The sequence below is a fragment of the Bubalus bubalis genome, chromosome 21, assembly GCF_019923935.1.
Source record: "Bubalus bubalis isolate 160015118507 breed Murrah chromosome 21, NDDB_SH_1, whole genome shotgun sequence".
Taxonomy (NCBI): domain Eukaryota; kingdom Metazoa; phylum Chordata; class Mammalia; order Artiodactyla; family Bovidae; genus Bubalus; species Bubalus bubalis.
In genome coordinates, this window is record NC_059177.1 from 54,514,032 (window position 1) to 54,531,479 (window position 17,448).

The 17,448-nt window shown below is 52.5% G+C and overlaps 1 protein-coding gene across 1 annotated transcript in view; it reads right to left on the reverse strand.

Annotated features, from left to right (window-relative positions):
- The window catches only part of ATP2B2 (ATPase plasma membrane Ca2+ transporting 2), a 376,005-nt gene that overhangs the window by 286,077 nt on the left and 72,480 nt on the right, over positions 1 to 17,448 (reverse strand). Inside the window, exon 2 of the mRNA XM_025272341.3 lies at positions 10,105 to 10,149. The gene's annotated coding sequence lies outside the window, so the exon portion shown is untranslated. The remainder of the gene's footprint in view (positions 1 to 10,104; positions 10,150 to 17,448) is intronic.

Sequence of the window (17,448 nt, forward strand, 5' to 3'; positions counted from 1 at the left end):
TGGTTATTCAAGGATGAATCTCACCCTGTTGGCAAATGTTCTATCTTTCTCAACTTTACCCGGAGACCAAGGTGCACCGCTGGCATGGCAGGGGTGGAGGGGGAGGAGAAGCCCTGCTCCCGGGTGGGCCAGGCTTGGGCAGGAACCCAGCTCTGCCGCGTACTGGCTGTGTGACACAGGCCAGTTGCTTCACCTCTCTGATCCCCATGTGTGAAGAGAGAATATGCATGAATAAGGGAAAGGCCAGCACAAGAGTTCAATACAACAGAGTTATCTGTCCCGGTAACTCCCCATAAAGCCAGGCACCCCCAGATCTCCAGAAATGCCGCCTCCCACCTCAGAAACTATCTGTATTTCCTGTTTCTGTTATTCATTCTATTTATTTATAGTCCCTAATCTCCATTTCTATTTATCCTAACCCCAAGATCTTTTCCAAAGTCAAGTAGGATCCCAGGAAGGGATGAGTGGGGAGCCAGAGTAATTCTCGACCAGTCAGACCCTAGTCACCCCTCCTTCACCCCTCTGCCACCCTGCCGAGGGTCTCCAGGCAGGTAGCCAGCAGGCCAGGCTTTCTAAAGCCCTAATTTCCAGCCCCAGCTCTACATCGCCAACCTGGTCAGCAGCATCCCATTCATATTTGGGAATCTTCCAGACAGAGTGTGGCACTCCTCTTTCATACATGTACCCAGGGTGATTCACTCCCAAGCCTTGAAGATCAGGCTAAGCACACAGTAGGTGCAAGGTTAAAATCTTACTGCTTGACTGATGGCCGCTGCACAATTCAGTGCCCTGGGTGGAGGACCGGGAATCTCAGGGCGTGGGGTCGTAAATATGGCTTTGACTCAGCATCTCCAGAGGTGTCACCATGGAGCCCGTGGGGATAAGGGGGTGAGGGGGCCTTGGGTGCCGCCATCTTAAAGCCATGTCCCCCCAGCACCTCGGTTCAGAGGCCACATTCGAGCTAATCACTTGTCCTTCCTGTGCTCCCCCCCACCCTCCGCCACCTGCTCCTCCTCCTCCTCCTCCATTCCCTCTCTCATCGAGAGGGCCCAACACCCAGCCCATCCCCACGGTCCATTATGAAATCACCCCAGCCTCTTCCTTTTCTTTTATCGTTGACTTTCCAACCTGTCTTGCAGCTCAAACTCAGACAACAAACAGCAAAGCTGTCCCCTGTCCCTCACTTCCCAATGACCTTGGTCTAGAGCACTGGCCTCTAAGAGTTGCAGGACACAGCTGTCTCCTCAGGGATCTTCCTGTGTCCCTCCTCACCCCGTCTATATGGTAGCCAGACTGAGTCTTCTAAGATGCAAAACTGACCACATCACATCACTGCTTTAAAAACTTTATCTCTCACCTGCCTGCAGGATCAAGTCCAAACTCCTTTACCTGGCATTTGAGGCCTTTCATGATATGGCCCTGTCAATCTTTTCTGCTTACTTTCTGCAGTGCCTGCTCAGGCCTGCCGAGCTTTTTACCACCTACTATTACATTTTTGTATGTTCAGATCTCTTTGCACGCACTCATAACATCTTGGCTGTCTTTTGTCCCTTGAAGAACTCCTATTCATCCTTCAGGACCCAATCTGAATGACGCCTTCCCTGTAAAATCTTCTCTAGCACCCTGAAGTCCAGTTGGCCTCTTCCTCCCCTGGACAGACCCTTTCCTATTATCCACATGACAGTACAGTTACCTAAGCAACCATCCTCCTGGCACATCCAGGGGCATTGCTGGGTAAAGGCCTCATTCCTGTCCTCCTTGAACACCCTGGTGCCCCGCAGGGAGCCTGGCATGTACACGGCCTTCAGTCAACATCTGGCAAAGAATGAGGGAAGGAGCTAAGGTCCTCTGAGGAAGTCCTATGACCGCCTTGCTTTGGCCGTGAGTCAAGGGCAACCTTCCTGCCCCAGAATTCCAGGCCACTTCAAGTTTGAGCAGGGTCAGGTACTGCTGCCACTTCACAGAATCACCAGGAGCGGGCTCTCCAGCTGTCTCCTCCTTCAGTCTCTGCAGCAATGGCTTTATCCAGCTTTGCTTTTGTACAAGTCCCAGAACTCGTGCCTCCTTCCCAGCCTCCAAGGGTCCATGGCACTCACAGCTCCTCACTCACCCCTCTGAGAATGTCCTGGGCCAGCCCTGCCAGAGATGTGGGCCTCTCTCCAGTGCCCTAGGCTCCAGGCCGGAGGGGTCTGCACGGTGCAGACCTGTCCTGAGCTCTGGCTGCCAGCAGCAGAGGCAGGTGGCCGCTGCTGCAGAGCCTGTAGCCACCCCCACCCAGGACTGTGGCTCTGGCATCCACAAGGAGCCCTCCAGCATCGATCAGTCCGGCTACTCCAACCCTCCTCGGCGTGCCTGGCTGAAGCCGGGGGCTTTGCAAGTGTGCATAAAAAGAAAGAGAAAATTAAAGGCAACCATCTAAGAAAAGGCCATTGGTAGGGGCCTGGAACACCATTTGCCAATACAGAAATGGCACTGGCTGGGGTGCAGGAAGGCCCCTGACCGTCCGTGCAAGGGGAGGAGTGGCAGGGGGACTCCAGATAAATGAAGGTTAACCTACTAAGAGCCAGCTCCCTTGCCTACCGGTTTCTGGGTTGGCTTTAATGGGAATTAACTAATCCACACTGTAAACATAAGGTGCAGCAGAACCCACATGTAATGTAAGCATCTTTTGATGACTCAGAGCTGATGAAGTGAACACGCGGGGTCACTGCAGTGCCTCCGCTCTCGTCCCGGGTGAGTGGGCTGTTTGGTCAGACACTGAATGACTGCCTAGTGCTGGTCACCCCTCAACCAACTGAGCTCCCTCCCTTTGTGTCCAGAGCTGCTCCTGATGTCATGGCCCACTCCCAGTGGACGCATCACAGGTCTAGAAAAACCTGTGACTGGTCTACCCTCCTGGACCACACACCGTTCCTCTGCCTCTCCCGTGCCCAGTTCATTCTTCTTGTGTCTCTCCCACCTATCTATTGATGCATCCATCTATCTATCATCTATCATCATCATTTTTTTTGCCCACTATTCCAGACTCTGGCCTTGAAGACCTGATGATCACATTTCTGGCAACCAAGGGCATGAGCCTTCCTTCTGGCTGATCCCTGACCAATCAGTTCTGACGTCTAGACTCCAGAAGCCCTCTCATTCTCTCTGGTTATTTTCAGAGTGGCCCAATTTGGGGGCTTTTCCAGGACTTTGGGGATCTTCCAGGATTTGAGCCAAGGGAGTCCCAAAACAGGGTCAAACATGAACTGCCTTTGAGGACAGCGGGCCCCTGGGATGTTACAAAGATAGTAGAGAGGAGTGAGAAAGGAACAGCCAAGCCAACTGAGGGACCAGCCTCGGAGACTAAGTTGAGGGCGTGCACGTGGGGAGCAGCAGGCAGACTCTGGACCCAGGCTCCGGGTCCCATGGGCCCAGCTTCCCATCCTGCTCGCCTGCTTGTTGGCTGGATCATCCAGGCAAGCCCTTCAGCCTCTCTGTGCCTCAGTTTGCCTGCCTGTGAAGTGGCACAAGCCTGCAGTGAGACAGCTCATGCAAAGCTCCTGGCTCGGCACTGCTTTAGACACATGCCTGCTCTCTCCTAACTGCCCCACCTCAGATCTCCCCAGAGGTGTGTGGAGACACTGAGAATCAAGGAAAGAAGCTCCAGAAAAAGCTCCAGAAATATGACCTGCAGCCCAAGAACCAGCCAAGCAAGTTTGAGAGTCAGGGTTTCTGGAAGGCAGCACAGAGCCCCCGGGAGAGTTGAAAGGGCACTGGCTTTTCAAGAACTGGCCCTGTGGCTCCCCGTGGAGGGAGGGCAAAAAGCAGGATGGGCCAGCGACCCCTCAGACTCATTCATCATCTGCTTCTAGATCCCAGACATTTTCAAACCCAGGCCCCTGGCCCACAGTTTTTCATCCTTTCCAAGTCACATGTGCATGGGCATGGCGGGAGGTCATGCCCTCCACCCCACATCACTCGGTGCTTGTCTCCTTCTAGATGCTTCTTTCCATACGACCTGAGACCAAACCACCAGCGTGCTTACTGCACAAGGAGAATCAAAGAGTGGAGTCACAGACTTCCAGGTAAAGCGACTGGCTTGACAGGGTCCACACTGAGAATGTTCTAAGTCTCACACGCTCTTCAAGTGTCTGATGGAGTCAGGATTCCTAGTTCCCTTCTTCTTGAAAGCCAAGGTGAGCCTCCATCCTCCCGAATCCGCACAGCACCGTGGGCCTCATCCCTCTCCCCATCTCCTCTTTCCCTCTCTCCCTTCCCTTACATAGGAAGATTTAGGCAGGAGATAGTAACAGCTGCCAGAGGGAAGCTTGGCCCAATCTCTCCTGGCTTTAGCCCACTCCTCTGTGAAATGGGAGGTGCGGGGAGGGCCCTGCTGGCTGGGATGCACCACGCGTCTGTCAAGCCCAGTAGAGCCACATACACGGCTGAAGGTACGGACGGAAGAGCCCCTGACGACCACAGAAGTTATCAGGGTGTATCCTGCCCAGCTGGGCTCCTTGGGCTGTCTCTCTCAACAGGTGGCATAAGCCCACTCAACCAGGACGCTCCCATTTCACGGGTGGGGAGCCAGGACCTGAGGCTGCCAGGTGTGCCTCTGCAGATCTGAGGTGCTTCAGATTAAGCCGCTGCCAAATCCCACCTCAGATGGCAGTCTCCCGACTGCACCGTCTGGCTGTTAGGACAGGGGTTCCCATCCACTCCTGAATGAGGATCATGGCTCCTGGTTTCTGCCGGGCATTTCTGCAAAGTGCCTTTCCCCCACATGTTAAGTGGTGATTGTGCGCCCTGACGGTGTGGGCAGAGCCCACTGTCCCCATGCCATAGATGAGGGATGAGAAGGCTGTGAGCAGAGACATGCCTCCACTGTGGGAGAGTGTGTGGGGTGGGCTGGGGGGCCAGGCAGAGGCCTCTAAGCCCACTGCTCCTCTGTCTCCTGGGCTGGCTCCTCGGTCCCCAAACACTGTGCTCCCCAAGCACAACCCTTGGCTCTTTTTTCCTCCCTAATGACTCTCACTTCCTGAATTAATCCATCCAGTCCTACTGCTTGAAGTATGATCTATATACTGATCTCTTCCCCGAGCTCCAGACTCAGATCCAACTGCCTCCTCCCCACCTCCATTTGGATGTCCAATGAGCATCTTAGAGTCAATGTGCTCAAAGCACTACCCTTCATTCCCCCCATCAAACCTACTATTTCCAGCCCCCACCCCTGGCCTCCCTCCTTCTGCTGGTTTCAGTAAATGGCACCAGCATCCAGCCTGCTGTTTAATAAAAAATTAAACTGCCTTTGTCCCTGGTTCCTGGGAAGGAGCCTCTCAATTCTTGGGATTTCCCAAGAGACAGAGGTGTCTCTGTTGTTCATGAGCCCCTGGGGTCACACCTGAGCTTATGCTAATGAGTTGAGTCAGGATGGGGGCTGGTCACCGGAAGGACCAATCAGGGAAGTGGAGGGGTGGGGCTTGAGCCAGCCCCACCTCCAGGGAGGAGAGGGATAGAGGTGCAGTTTAATCATGACCGCTCTATGTATCTCTTCATTCGGCTGGTCTTGACCTGTAGCCTTTATAATAAGACTGTAATTGTAAGTATAGCATTTTCCCAAGTTCTGTGAGTCATTCTAGTGAGTCACCAAGCCAGAGGGGTTGCAGGAGCCCCCAGATTTGTAGCCAGCCCAGTCAAAGTATGGTAGTCTGGAGACCCCACTGGTGGCTGGCGTCTGAGGTGGGGATGCTCTCATTGGGAACAGTGTTCTCTGTCTCGTGGGGTCCGTGTTAACTCTGGGCGGCTAGTGCCAGGTTTGGATATCAGCACTCCAGCAGCGTCAGAATGACAGCGCTCCCCCTACCCAGAGTCACCCATGATTCCTCTCCTTCCCTCTTCCCCCACATCCAAAGACAGAGTGAGTCCCATGAGCTCAGCCTTCACATCTGTTCGGTACACAGCCACTTCTCCCCACCACCACTGCCCTGACTGGGTCCAGCCACCAGCGCCTCTCACCTGAAATTATGGCCACCACTGAAGCCTCTTCCTTGTCTTCCCGCTTTCCCCTCGCCTCTGGCTGCCTACTCTCCACACAGCAACTGGGGGCTGCAAGATGGCCACACAAGCCAGTCTGAAATCTCGCGTGCCTGCCCCCGTCCACCCTGGCATTAAGGCAGAGTCTTTGCCATATGGCCCTCACCTCCCTCCCAGACGTCACAGCCACCTCGTGTTCCCCTGCTCTGTCCCTTTGGCCACACTGGCTTCTCCATGTCCCTAGATAAGCTTTGGCCTGCCTCAGGACTTCTGCTTTTCCCTTTGACCTGGAATGTTCTCATTCCTTACATTCAATCGGAAGGGCCACCTGCTCCAAGAAACCTTCCCTGATTACCCTCTATAAAAGTGCCTCCCTCACCTCCTCTCTCTGGCTTGACTCTTGCTTGTAGCCAGAACTGTCTGAGAGGTGGCATCTTGTTTTGTTGTTCACTGTCCTGCTCCCTTATTGGAACAGCAGCCCTTGAGGGCAGGGGCCACATCTGCTCTGTCTGCTGCTGTCCTCCCAGCACTCGACTCAACAAATGACTGTCAAATGAATGAAGAAACAGGTGCCGCCAAGAAAGCTGGCCAGACGCTGGGAAGGGTATTGTACCAATGACGTGGTATCTCATTGAGTCTTTTGCTTTGCCACTGGTTGTTCTAAAGATGTATTCACAGGGATGTGGAAAGAAGCACAAGAGGGCCAAACAGTTCAAACAGTTTGAGTGAAAGGAAAAGAAATGTTTTCTTAGTGAGTAACCAACAGATGCTATGAAAGCAAAACGTGCCAGGTCATTTACTCCAGAAGTTACTGAGAGGTTAAAGGCAAAAGAGACAACTGGGAAACATTCACAGAACGTGGACTTTCCTGACTCAGGTTTTGGTCACTTTGGGTGAGGGACGTCCTCCCGCTGAGCCTCAGTTTTGTTATCTGTATAATGGGGATGATGCTGATAATGCCTCCAGGGTCGCTGTGAGGGTCCCGTGAGAGGCAGATAGAAGCAGGCCTGTCAGCTGCTACTCGTTCACTCCTGTGCTAACATCCACCAGGACAGGAGTGCCAGGACATTTAGGTAAGAAACAAGGTCAGGGACTTCCCTGGTGGCTCAGTGGTGAAGAATCCACCTGCCAATCCGGGGAACATGGGTTGATCCTCCCCATTCCAGGAGGATCCTACATGCCACGGAGCAACTAAGCCCATGCACCACAACTACTGGGCCTGTGTTCCAGAGCCCAGGAGCCTCAACTATTGAAGTATGATCTGTATACTGAAGTATGATCTATATACGTTCCCTAGAGCCCATGCTCCACAACAAGAGGAGCCACCTCAATGAGAAGGCTTCACGCTGCAACTACAGAGTAGTCCCCGCTCGCCGCAACTAGAGAAAAGCTCACAGCAACGAAGATCCCGCACAGTGAAAAATAAATAAATACATATATTTTTTAAAAAGAAATAAAGTCAGTACCAAGTGGATCTCTAGGAATAATGGCCAATTTTTTCTCTGTCAGGAAAGATGCTGAAGGAAGAGACTTTGCGGAATTAGAGGAAAATGCTAAACCAAGTTGTCACGCTTTGTGGGGCCAAATTTTCTCATTCAGTCATCCCCTCAGCAACTCTGAAATCCTGGGCACAGCCCTGGAGCCCAGCCTGGGCCCTGACATGGGACCCCAGGGAGGCGGTCTCCCCCGTCCCCGGATGCTGAGGTCCCTGTTGGCCGACCTGCCGGGGCTATTGTGAGTCAGGGCCCCCCTGAGTGGGCGGCAGTTGGACTATCGGAGCTCAGTGTGGGGTGAGAGTTTGGCAAAGGCACCTCCAAATATCTCTGCAAGTGCCCTCCTGTCTGCCTTTGCCTAAATCGCAAAAGTGTGCTCACTTGTGACTCTCTTCCTTTCTACCCACATTGTGACTGTCATTCTCTTCTGTTTACTTCCCCATGGCCACCATCAAGTCCAGGCTACCAGGATGACTGCATCAGCCTCCCAACTGTTCCACCGTCCCCCCAGCTCCCAGCCACTTATTCACTCCACAGCAGCAGCCAGATCATTCCTATTTGAAATAAATACTCAAGACATGGAAGCAACCTAAGTGTCCACTGACAGAGGAATGGATAAAGAAGATGTGGTACATAATATACAATGGACTATTACTCAGCCATCAAAAAGAATGAAATGATGCCACCTGCAGCAAGATGGATGAACCTAGAAATTGCTATACTGACTGAAATAAGTGAAATAGAGAAGAAGAAAGATCCCAGGACATCCCTTATATGCAGAGTCGAAAAAAGAAGTGATACAAATGAACTTATTTACAAAACAGAAGCAGACTCACAGACTTCGAGAACCAACTTATGGCTACCAGCAGGGAGGATGGAGGAAGGGATAGTTGGGGAGTTTGGGATGGACGTGTACACACGGCCATATTTAAAATGGATAACCAACAAGGACCTGCTGTATAGCACAGGGAATTCTGCTCAGTGTTTTGTGGAAGCCTGGACGGGAAGGGAGTTATGGGGGAGAATGGATACATGCAGACGTATGGCTGAGTCCCTTTGCTGTCCACTTGAAACTATCACAACATTGTTAATTGGCTACATGTCAATATAAAATAAAAAGTTTTTTTTTAAAAGTCTACCATCCTCCTTCCAATAAATTAAAAAAAAAAAGCAGAGCATGTCCACCTTTGGCAGATCTTTAATCCCTCCCCACTACCGCCTTTTACTTCTCCATCTAAACGTACCTGCCCATTTCCCAGCTCCCCAAACCCTGTCATCTGCTGAGGCTAATCTGATCAGAGAGTTTCTACAATGGGCATACATGCTCAAGACTTACTAGACCACTCCAAATAGCGGAGTAAAAACAATGCAGTAATACACACTTACTATGTGAAACTCGGAAAACACAGAAAATCCAAATCACCCATTCTCTTGTAACTAAGCTACACATGGCACTTGGACAGAAGCTTTCACAGCTCCCTCATCCTTTCCCGGGGTGACGCAGACGGTGGCCATGCGGGCACTGTGGCAGGTCGGCGGGGAAGGGTGTTGGTGGAGACGGCTGTCTGCTATCAAATGCCCTGGTATGCGTAGGTGCTCAGTCGTTCAGTTGTGCCCATCTCTGTGCGACCTCTTGGACTGTAGCCCACCAGGCTTCTCTGTCCGTGGGATTCTCTAAGGCAAGAATACTGGAGTGGGTTGCCATTTCCTACTCCGGGGGGATCTTCCTGATCCAGGGATCAAACCTGCTTCTCCTGCATTGGCAGGCGGATTGTTTACCACTGAGCCATCTGGGAAGCCCCAAATGCCCTGGTGTGACTGCTGATTCCACCGAGCCCTGCACACACCCACCCCGTGAAAGGACGATTTCTCTGATTGCTCCGAGGTTGCGAGTGAAGTGGCAGCCCATAGCCATTGACAGAACTCCCAGGCAGTCCCCCAGGCAAAGGGGCTGTGTCTCCTAACGTTTGTAAACGAATGGACAGTCATGAAGCTCCAGGAAGGTCCTCTGTGGGCTTCCAGGCCCTTGTTCCATTCCAGGCCCCATGAAGGCTGAGCCAAGGCCCTCCCCACAGGGCTCTCCCTTCTCAAGTCCCCGAGTCAATAATACCTCCTCGGTGTGGCTGACCTCAGTCACATAATAATTGGAAAATAATCTGATGGTGTTAAAAGATACTGAAGTATGAATGACTGAAATGAGAGCTGTGTAACCCGCCCAGGAACACGGGTCTTTATCTCAAAAGGACATGGGCTAGCCCAAGTGCCCCTCTGTTTTGGTGGAATGTCACGGCAAGGTAAAGTGGCAACATGCAGGCCCTGCAGGACATAAGGGAAAAGTCACAGCTGCAGGAAATGTGTCCAAACCACAGCTTCCAGTCTGCTTCTTGCTTCCTCTTCCTCCCCCGCTACCTGCAGGTCCACAGGGGTCGAGGAGTGAAGTGTTGGTGTCGGGAGGGGCCAGGGAGGCCGGGAGTGGCTGACTGTACAGACAGGTGGTTTGCAACCCAGGGGTGTCCTAAGCGGGGCCACTGTCGGTGCTGAAGTGTAAACGGGATGCAGAGTGCCCCAGGTGAACCAGGGGTCTCAGTCTCACACTCACCTGTCTCCTGGGCCGTCCTCAGTCCATGCTCCAGGTGCAGGAAGCCTACAAACAAAGACCAGAAAAGCCTGTCAGAGGGGCCTGTGTTTGCTGGGCTCCAGACCGGTGGCCAGGGATCTGAATCTGTTTGAAATTTAGTATTTGCTTAAAATTTCATATATGAACTGATCCCGGTATTTAGAAACCGAGGATGATGGATGATAACGGTGAGTGCTCAGTCGCGCCCGACTCTTTGCCACCCCCAGTCCAGTAGCCCAGGAAGTGCCTCTGTCCATGGGATTTCCCAGGCACAAATAGCGCAGCGGGTTGCCATTTCCTTCTCAAGGGGATCTTCCCGACCCAGGGATCGAACCCGCCTCCTCTGCATCTCTAGCAGATTGATTCTTGCAGGCAGATTCTTTACCGCTGAGCCACTGGGGAAGCCCAGGAGCTGAGGGACTGCACTATCTTTCTGACTGCTCCTGGGAGAGCTGCACTCTGGGCCACATGTGGATAGGACAGAGATGGGCTGGTCCCGAGCAGGGCTGTCCTCTTGGCCCTGCCGGGCTCCCTACCCGATCTTTCCCTTCTCTGCTCCAGACACAACAGACAGAATTCCGGGGCAGGCAGTGGGGGCAGGGCGGAGATCCCAGGTCCATGCCTTGGAGTAATCAAGGGTGAGAAGACTGGATCAGATTCCAGGTGAAGTCGGGGTCCGGGGTCCGTGGTCCTGCCACCCCCTCCCCAGAATCCCTCTTTAGCGCCTCTGTTCTGCGGCTCTGGGGAGCTGCAGGAAGCAGGGTCTTGAGAGCTTCATAAAGGGCCTCTGGACAAAGCTGCAAGAAGCAGTGGTGCAGTTCCCTGGGGGGAGCCAAAGGTTCATCACTGCCACCCCGCATCTGGAAGCAGGTGGGGGGAAGAAAGTTTCCAGACCCAGGCACAGAATGGGCTGCAAGGAAAGACCCCTGGTGGGAGCTCTCACCTGTGGGCAAGGCACACAGCCAGCCCAAGGGGACCCCCAGGGGGACAGCTGGAAGGCTAAATACTTCAACAGCTCCCTGCTCCTCAATCTAGGGCTTGCCAGGGCTCCCCACTGGCAGAGCCAACAGGAAGCTGGGGGGGAGGTGCTGAACGGATGCAGCGCTCTGGGTCCGCTCCCAGCACAGGGAGGGAGAAGGGCGGCCAGCGGGTCTCCAGGGGTGAATGGCAGCTGTCCAGTGCAGCGGCCCTGCCTCCTGCTCCCCTGCCCTGCTCACAAAGTGGATCCATACCTAAGCCAAGGCTGACCAGGTCCCTCAAGGTGTCAGAAGCTTGGTTCCATCCCAACAGCCATTAGCTGTCCCCAGTTGTGCCAGAGCCTCTCTATTCTGCTCACCTGGCCTTGCCTGAATTTTCTGCCCCTCCTCTAGCTGCCTCCCTATCCCCTAGCACCTGGACCTCCGTCTACCAACAAGTTCAGGGCCCTGAGCTCCCATAGCCACCCCAACCTGTTCTCTTTCACTGGACACCGTCAAATTCCCCTCCCTACAGAGCCAGGCTGTGCTCTTCCCGGAAAGGCAGCCCAGCCCAGGGTTCCCAGAGATCAGGGCACAGAGCTGCAGGGGATCCACCGGCACGAGGCTGACACAGAGCTCCAACCCCCAAACCTCTTCTGGGAAAAACTCGAGCCTCGCAAGGGGCAGCCACCTGCAGGGTTTCGTGGAAGCCAGAGCAGCCAGAAGGGACCTGGGAGATCACCTGCTCTATTCAGAGGAAGAAACCGAGGCCAGGAGAGGCGGGAGGCTTGCCCTGGTCACACGGCCAGAAGGTGGCAGAGCCTGTGTCATGTCTTGCCAGGCTGTCTCTGCCTCCCAGTCTGGGACACATGAGGGCCCTGCCGAGTCAGGAGACAGGCGTCAGGCTCAGTTTCCTCAATAACGATTTCACTAATGAACACCAACATAAAGGGATCCTGGTTCATCCTCTCCTCATCCCATATCCGTGAGGCAGGTACTGCAATGGTGCTACAGAAGAGGAAGATGAGCTCCAGAGGAGTTATCTGCCGTGCCTTAGACCAGCACGGCAGGCGAGGTCTGTCGCCGGGGCAACAACATTGATGACAATAATATTAAAAAAGAGAGTTGCCAACTAGGATGTTTTTCCAAGCTGGCCCCTTATGGAGGGCTTCACACACATCATCCCAGGAAATGTTTTGTTGGTGTTGGGAGTTTAACTTTTTCTAACTTTGGTTAGAATGTGGAGGGTATACATATTTCCAGCTTTACTAAGATATAATTGATGTATAACATTATGTAAGTTTAAGATGCACATGTCATTAGATACACATATATTGCAAAGCAATGATCACTGAAGCAATAGCTAATACCTGCATCATGTCACACAATTACCATTTCTTTCTTCTGCTTGCTTAGCAACTTTCTAGCTTATATATACCCCATAGTTTTAACTAGACAGGACTTGTTTTTGTTTAGCTGCTAAGTCATGTCCAACTCTTGGCAACTCCCATCGATTGTAGCCCACCAGGCTCCTCTGTCCATTGGATTTCCCAGGCTAGAATATTGGAGTTGGTTACCAATTCCTCTCCAGGGGATCTTTCTGACCCAGGGATCGAACCCACATCTCCTGCACTGCAGGTGGATTCTTTACCATTGAGCCACCTGAGAAGCCCCTAGCTATGGGTTGTTTACCTGGTTCCTGACTATTTAGTTCCACACACTCATTTGCTGAGCCTCTGTGGGCCTCTCCCTGACATTCAGCCCATGTGAGGCAGAAAGCAGAATCAGTCACCGGTCATGACGAGTGCCCTTTGGTGATGTTCTAGGGGCCTCCCCAGGCTGGCCTGGGCTCACCTGCTCCCCACTCAAAGCCTTGAACTCATGCACACGTTGGCCAGGGCCCAGGACTGCCTCACGAGCAGTGCCCTGTCTTCTCCAACAGGGACTGCGAGGATGAAAGACTGATGAGCAATCTGTCCTCACTGGTGAACCTTTAATTATGGAAGAAAGGAGACCCCAGCCCCCGGCCCAGGCAGGCCTGCAGGGAGGGTGGCACTTGGGTATCACCAATGTTAACATTCTGTCCACACGGACACAGCTATGAACCCTGCACCCACGTTTTCTTGTCCATAAATAAAGGTAAAAGGGTAGGATGAGGGGTGACTGGTGGGAAAACCGCCAGACTCCCAGCCTAGGAAGTTCTGCAGAGACATGAGGATGAGTGAGACTAGGTACACAGGCCTGGGGCAGGTCCGGGCACAGGGGCAGAGGGTGTGCAAGCCTGAAGGCCAACAACTGTCAGTCTACGACTCCTGCACTCTTACGTTTCAGGTGATTGTACCTCGCATCCCAGATCCTCTTACAGTGAACCAGCAGAGACAGGGCTGAGCTTGGAGCATGGTCCTTGGGTGGGTGGGGATGGTCCCAACCCCCAACCTCAGGTCGCTGGCCCTGGAGAGCAGGGTGAATGTGGGAGTGTTGTTTAGTTGCTCAGTCGTGCCTGACTCTTTTGCAACCCCCATGGGCTACAGCCCACCAGGCTCCTCTGTCCATGGGATTTCCCAGGCAAGAATATTAGAGTGGGTTGCCATTTCCTCCTCCAGGGGATCTTCCCAGGACAAGGATCAAACCTGTGTCTCCTGTACTGCAGGCGGATTCTTTACCACAGAGCCACCTGGGAAGCCTGCCTGTGGGATTACTCACCACCCAATTCCATCCAATTTTACAAGCCAGGCCATAGAGAGAAGTGAAGGCCTGGGTTCAAATCTCTACTTCATCGTTTACTTGTCCGTGTTCTCAAGCAAGTCACTTCTACCTCCCATGACTCAGTTCTCTCTTCCATAATATGGGAACAGAAATAGCCCCTGGAGAGAGCCGTGATGGGGATAAAATGAGAGGATGCGGGGGGAAATACAGAGGGCTGGCACATGGTGAGTTCTTCATGAGCATTAACAATAACGAAGAAGAATGAACCAGTAGCTCTGTTCTCAAACTGCTTACAAACTAGTGGGGATCTCACACTGGCTAAGCACAAAACTCACAAGAAAGATGAAGGGTAGAACAACACTACAAAACATCCGGAATGAGAACTCAGGGTGGGGGCATCATTTTGATTTAGAGGCAGCAATCGGGGTAGGGGAGAGCTTTCTTGAAGAAGGGACCTGGAAAACACACTTCCAAGTGCTTCCATGTTTTTGTGAGCTCAGGGAGATTAGTATCTCCTCAGGTGAGAGCCCATCCCCATCCTGAAGTCCCTTTTAGGCAGATTGGGCATCAATGAGGTTCTAGTGTATACCTGGTTCTCAGTGACACCACTGTATGGTCAATAAAGTCACAAAGCGTTGGCGTGCAGAGGCCTCAGACTTTCTAATACACTTCCTGCCTCCTCCAGGAATCTCCCCAGGATTGCTTCAGCCCACGTGGATTTCACACTTTTCACAGGGCACCAGCAGCCAAAGCCCAAACCACATGCCCTAAACAGCTCGCAGACAGGGGAGAAGCCCTGGATTCTGGTCCCAGCTTGGCCCCCTACTCCCTGTGAGACATTGCCCAAGAGCCAGGTCTTTCCAGTGGTCATGTACTGATGTGAGAGCTGGACTGCAAAGAAGGAAAGCGCCGAGGGATGGACGCTTTCTAACTGTGGTGCTAGAAAAGACTCTTGGGAGTCCCTTGGACTGCAAGGAGATCCAACCAGTCCATCCTAAAGGAAATCAGTCCTGAATATTCATTGGAAGGACTGATGCTGAAGCTCCAATACTTTGGCCACCCAATGCAAAGAACTGACTCATCAGAAAAGACCCTGATGCTGGGAAAGGTAAGGCAGGAGGAGAAGGGGGTGACAGGATGAAATGATTGAATGGCATCACTGACTCAATGGACATGAGTTTGAGCAAACTTCAGAAGACAGTGGAGGATAGAGGAGTCTGGTGTTCTATAGTCCATGGGGTCGCAGAGTTGGATACAACTTAGCCAGTGAACAACAGCCACTCTCTGGGCTGTTTGTGAAACTGGGCCTCAGTTTCCTTATCTGTGACCAAGGGGTTGGACTAGAGTAGGATCCCCCTGAATAAACTCTAGGGAAGCACTGGCCTTTTGCGACGCTCCCTAGAACAGAGGACCGCGGTTCACACCTGAGCCCCTCCCACCCTTGTATATTTCACAAAGCGATGAACAAGTGAGGCTATGATAAGTACTGCAACACAGAAACTGATTGACTTGGCTTTGCTTGATGCAGCATTTACCAAACCAACCTGACTTTCAGACTTTTTTGAGAGAGCAGTGTCTATTTGCTGTTGTTTAGTCGCTGTGTTGTATCCGACTCTTCTGGGACCTCACGAACTGTAACCTGCCAGGCTCCTGTCCATGGGATTTCCCAGGGAAGAGTACTGGAGTGGGTTGCCATTTCCTTCTCCAGGGGATCTTCCAGATCCTGGGATTGAACCGAGGTCTCCTACATTGGCAGGTGGATTCTTTACCGCTGAGCCACCAGGGAAGCCCTTTCCTGATATAATGTTGGGTTATGTACCCGCTCAAACTGTACCCGTGGAGTTGATCCTATTTGAGCTGGAAGGAGGATGGGAACAGATGAAGTATAAATAGGACACTTTTCCAAGGGAGGAGAAGAAAAAGCAGAGTGATCATATCACCCACAAATCTAGACATTTTAGGGGACCACAGCAGGCTACCCCCGAGTATGTCACAAGGGCATATTGATTATTTTGAATGTCTATTAACACCCACAAAACTAGCATTTCTCAGAACCCACTTTGGGAATGCTGTCCTCAAAGAGCTCTCAGGTACCCTCCTGCTTTGTCAATAAGGGGATTCAATAAGAGTCTGAGGTGTGGAATTTCACCCTCTGGGTAATTGCTCCAAAATGTCTCGGCTGCATTTCTGGCCAAGACGGGAGGGCGCCCTCCTCCAGCTCCCATGGCAGGTCCCGTGTCTGGGTCTCTGCCACAGCCAGTCTTGCCCTGCAACCATGGGTGTATCTCTTCCAGCAGAGGACCACAAGCTCTTGAGAGAGTGACCACGTCTGGACACCAATGTGTCCTGGGGCTTGACAAGCTCAGTGCCTGAAACACACAGTGTGTGTTCAATAAATATGTTTGAGTACAGGGGTGATGTTTAAAATATTTTACAAGGGGTGTGTACCAAGAGGGACATGAGCTATAAATAACCTACAGGTGCTTGTCAGTCAAACATCAGCCTGCTGGAAGGAACAAATGACTGAATGAATGATAAGGCCTGCATGAGAGAACATAATTATTAACTAGAGAGAAAAAAGCACTTTCTAAGACAAAGCCCAGACTATTTTTTTTTTTAACATTTTTTCCCCTTCTGTGTTTTTCTGGCTTGGCTGTTCAGATCTGGGTGGTGGGGGCTGGGTGTTATGAAGATGACCCCTCCTCTAGAGCCCCAGGCAGGAGCCAAGGCCAGAGGAAAAAGTGGGCTTTCCTGTGTCTTCAACAGAGCTGGCAGCAGGTTCAGCATTTCAAATATCCTTCTGAAATCTGAATCCAAAACAGAGCATTTTTTCAAGTAAATAATACCCTTGAATTCCGTGGCTGCGAGAGGCACCATGGCCCTCCAGATTTCAGAGGTGAGGCAGCATAGGGAGCCGTCGGAGCACAGTGCACCCCAAACTTGGGTCTCCTGGCTCCCCCAGGCTGCCTGTCTTCCAGGGGTGAGAAGAGTGGGCACATTTCAGGCCTTACAGTAGCTAAGAGACATTTTTCTCTGATCAGACCTGCTAATGTCACAGGGAGCTTCAGGAAGGCTTCACCCTGGGGGTGGTCATGGGCTTTGGGAGCCCTGGGTCAAGGGAGGGCGGGGTTGGAGAAGATGGGGTGGAGGAGTCTGGTGGCCGCAGGTAAGATTAGAACGGGCCAGGGTCCTCTCTGAGTGACAGGCAGCACCTGACACCGCTGAGCTCGCGGATGGCACGGCTTCCGATTTCCATATTGGTTTCTCTCCTGCATCAGGATTTGAAGCAGATACCCGCTGGCTTGAGTTACAAAATCCAGCTCACGGCTTCCTGACCCTTGGCTTCTGGGAGGCTTGCAGAGGAGATGTGAGTGGCTGGGGAGGGGCCAGGCCCGGGGCACATTCAGAGGGCACAGGAGAGAGAAGTCAGGGAAATACCTCTGTGAGGAGTGATGCTCACACCCACGGACCCTCCAGGAGTGACCCCTCTTCACCACCATCCTGTGCTATCCAGGCACACTGCAGGGAAACTAGTCTGTATATGGTCTCCGCATAGTCCTGTCTCACCCCTAACACCTGCCCAACCTCCCTTTAAGCTCTTTCCTAACCAGACCTGCAGGCCTCCACCAGTGGGAAGCAATGTCCACCCCGAATCTAACCAGCA